Source organism: Chrysochloris asiatica, unplaced genomic scaffold, assembly GCF_000296735.1.
Source record: "Chrysochloris asiatica unplaced genomic scaffold, ChrAsi1.0 scaffold00048, whole genome shotgun sequence".
NCBI lineage: Eukaryota > Metazoa > Chordata > Mammalia > Afrosoricida > Chrysochloridae > Chrysochloris > Chrysochloris asiatica.
This window is the reverse complement of record NW_006408566.1, coordinates 8,467,345-8,471,479: the sequence shown is the minus strand read 5'-3', so window position 1 is coordinate 8,471,479 and position 4,135 is coordinate 8,467,345. Positions and strand designations below refer to the sequence as shown.

Below are 4,135 nucleotides of genomic sequence, written 5' to 3'. Positions count from 1 at the left end.
GAGTCTGTGCTAGTTTCTAGACAGGGAGGAGCTGAGTTTTCTAACATTGTTTTGTTTTGTTTTTTAAATCTATCAAGTATGTTCATTGTCGCAGAGGTGAGGGTTGGGCCCTCAAGGGAAGAGATCTTGGGCTGACAGCAGCTGGGGTCCCAAAGACAGAGATGGGCTGGCAGGAGATCCTGGGAGCAATCCATTCCAGAGCCTTAGAATCCTTGTTCGACTTGGATCTGTAAGCAGCTGAGCTTGGTCTCTGACCCAGTGTTCTTCAGTTCCAGCTCCCGCCTTAGCCTGGTGAATCAGAAACATGATCTGGTGTTTCCGCTGCTGGCCTGTTGGCTGCTCACCTTTGTTTTTGCTGAATTACTTCACGGTGTTTTCTTCTGCCAAAGACTTAGTCAACCACAGCAGTGGCCCACTAAGCTGGTTATCACCTTTGAGCTCCACAAAGTTGATTTCCTCCCTTCCTGGGTTCCTTTTGCCCTGCAGTCATTTAAAAGCTTCCTCATCAATGAAGGAGGCATCTGGGGCAATTTCCTGGGAGGAACCAGGGCAGGATCCTGTGTGGGATAGTAGCCACCCCTGTAATAATTTTGATAATAAGCATCAACAACATTGGCATATCCATATGTGGAAAAGTGATTGTAGCTGTAGTCGTCCCCAGGCTTAGGCATCCAAGAGGCCCCACTTGAGCTTGCTGCCATCTTGAATTCAAAGGGAGCATTGACTTTATTGTCCTGGAAGGCTGGCTCTGGCTTTGTCCCTGAAGGTGGCTCTTCAGGAACAGCGGGGATAGGATAAGGGTATACAGCTCATCTTTGTCAGGAGGGAGAAGGAGGACGACAGTGATGAGGAAGTAGCCCCTGAAAACATCTGCCATCTGCTTTGTCACCTGCAGGGCAGCACTCTTGATGGCAGAGGGTGACAGAGTGGTGGTTGCGGTATCCACAGCTGGGACAAGAGAGGAAGGCTTAATCTTAGGGGGCAGTTGGAGAGCTTCAGGTCAGAGGAGCCATCCTAGGATTTCCAGGATGGTTTCTTTCACAGTCAGATTTTTAGGATGTGGTAGCAAGGTCAACAAACCAGTGTCCTCACCAGATCCCTGAAGGACAGTTTTCATCTTTGTGGGTTTGTCTTTCTTGGAATCTGAATACCCCTGTGCAGCACTGGCACAACGATCTTCAGGGCTCTGTCCTTTCCTTTGGCTTAGGAAGGCCACACACATGTATAGGGCTGTGTACATACCAAGAAACAAATGACCTGAGAATGTCCTAAACTCTCCCCTCTGACCAACCTTCAGGTTCAAAACAGAACATGGAGCAAAACTTGACAGAATTGAAGGGAGACATAGACAAGTCAATAATGAAGACTCGAATACTCCACTTTCCATACCAGGTAGAACAACTAGGCAGATCATCAAAACACAAGAGGACTTAACACTATAGACCAACTAGACCTAACAGGTATCTATAGAACACTCTGTCCCACAATAGCAAACTACACATTCCTTACAAATGAACATACAACACTTTCCAGTAAAGACCACATGTTAGGACCTAAAATAAGTCTCAGTAACTTCAAAGGGATAGAAATCATATTAAGTATGATAACTTCTCACAATGGAATAAAGTTAAAAATCAATAAGAGAAAGAAATTTGGAAAATTCCTGCATATGTTAAAATTAAAACACTCCTAAACAACTAATCATTTTTAGCAAGGGCAAGTTAGGAAATAGTTGCAGGTGAATGAAAATAAAAATATAATATACCAAATCTTATGGGATGTAGCTAAAGCAATAACTAATAGGAAATTTGTAGCTGTAATTGTTTAAATGAAAAAGAAGAATCTCAAAATAATAACCTAACTTTCCACCTTAAGAGACAGGAAAAAGAAGGGCAAACTTCTTTTTCTAAACACAAAACAAGTAGAATAAAAGAAATAATAAAGACCATCATGGAATACTCATTGCTGTCTAGTTAATTTAAGTTCATAGTGACCCTATAGGACAGAGTAGAAAGGTCCTATAGGATTTCCAAAGGACTCCTGGTTTGGTGCTGTGGATCAACAGTGAACTGCGAACCACAAGGTCAGCAGTTCAAATCCACCAGCTGCTCCTTGGAAACCCTATACAGGGTTGTTATGAGTCATAATCGACTTGATGGCATGGAATAACACATCTTTATAGAAAACCAATTGCCACATCTTTTTCCCTGAAAGTGACAGATGGGTTCAAACATTTGACCTTTCTGTGAGCAACCAAGTACTTAAGCACCTCTCCATTGGGGCTCCTTAGAATGAAATGTTGTTGTTGTTGTTGTGTGCCGTGGAGTCGGTTTCGACTCATAGCAACCCTGTACAGGGTTTCCGAGGCTGTAAATCTTTATGGGAGCAGAAAGCCTCATCTTTCTCCCGCGGAACTGCTGGTAGTTTTGAACTGCTGACCTTAAGGTTCACTCCCGATTCGTAACCACTACGCTACCAGAACTCCTTAGAATGAAATGGAGCATAGAAAATGTTGCTGCGTATAGTTTTCAATTACTGATTTTTTTCTTGGAAATCTTACACAGAGTAGCTATGAGTTGGAAACAACTCAACAGCATTTAACAGCATCCTATCTATATGTTGATGAATATACAATTTATAGTGTCACATTTACCATGATGACTACGTGTTAACATTTGTGGGCATCATTTTCCAGTGGAAACGACTCCATTGTTCTTGTTGCTGTTTTAGGTAACTATGTAGCTTTAGAAAACCAGGACCCAGTGACCAGAAAGATGGGCTTGTTTTCACTCTGTTCACAACTAAACCCATAACTCTTTACCTCAACTCTAAACTGCTATAGCCAAATCATAGCTGTGTTTCCTCTATATGTGTTAGGAGAAACCAGCTACTTGGCCAAAAGTCCCAACAAAATTCTTGCCTGGATTCTATTTTTGAACCAGGCACATGCTAAGTTTGACCTTTGCTGAGGTGCTGTAGGATAAGCCCTGGATGGCAAGATCAGTTTAAACTGCAAAGCCTGCAGTTCAGACTCAGAAGCCCCTCCTTGGAAACCCTATATAGGTCATTATGAGTCAGAACCAATTCAGTGGCACTTAACAACAACAACACACACTGGCAAACTTGTGCTCATCCTGCTCAAAACTATTCTAAGCATTTAGCATCATGTATTGCTGAAAGTGAAGAAGACTCAAAATATTTACTGATGAAGATCAAAGAGTACAGCCTTTGGTATAGATTGCATCTCAATGTAAAGAAAACAAAAATCCTCACCACTGGACCAATAAACAACATTCTTATCAACGAAGAAAAGATTGAAGTTGTCAAGGACTTCATTCTTCTTGGATCAACTGTCAACACTCACAGAAGCAGCAGTCAAGAGATCAAATGACGTATTGCATTAAGCAAACCTGCTGCACAAGACCTTTTTAAAGTGTTGAAAAGCAAACATATCAGCTTGAGGACTAAGGTGCACCTGACCCAAGCCATGGTATTTTCAATAACCTCAAAGCATGTGAAAGCTGGACAGTGAATAAGGAAGATGGTAGAAGAATTAAAGCTTTTGAGTTATGGTGTTGGAGGAGAATATTGAAAGTGCCATGGGCTGTCAAAAAAACCAATAGATTCATTTTGGAAGAAGTGCAGCCAGCGTGCTCCTTGGAGGTCAGGATGGCCAAACTTTATCTCTCATACTTCAGACATTTTGTCAGAGGGACCCATTTCTGGAGAAGGATATCATGTTTGGTAGGGTGGAAGGTCAGAGAAAAAGAGGAAGACCCCCCAGTGAGCTAGATTGGCCAAGTGGCAGCATCAGTAGGCTCAAAAGTGGCAAAAATAGTGAGGTTGCCCTAGGATCAGGCAGTGTTTCATTCTGTTGTGCATAAGGTCGCTATGAGTAGGTACCAACTTGATGGCACCAAACAACAACAAGCATCGTGTATAGCACATGAAGTCTTACGTATGTATTATGTTTAATGACTATTGGTAGAATTAATAAACTGAAACACTGAGTTGATACCATCGAGTTGGCTCTGACTCCACAATGACCGTGTGCAAAACAGAAGGAAATGCTGCCCAGTCCTGCATCATCATTACAGTTGTTAGACTTTGGTTGTTAAATAAGATATTCTCTATT

General features: G+C 42.1%; 1 pseudogene; it reads right to left on the bottom strand.

The window, feature by feature from the left end:
• Positions 1 to 203: 203 nt before the first annotated feature.
• Positions 204 to 4,135, bottom strand: part of LOC102834551 — an 89,450-nt pseudogene continuing 85,518 nt past the window's right edge.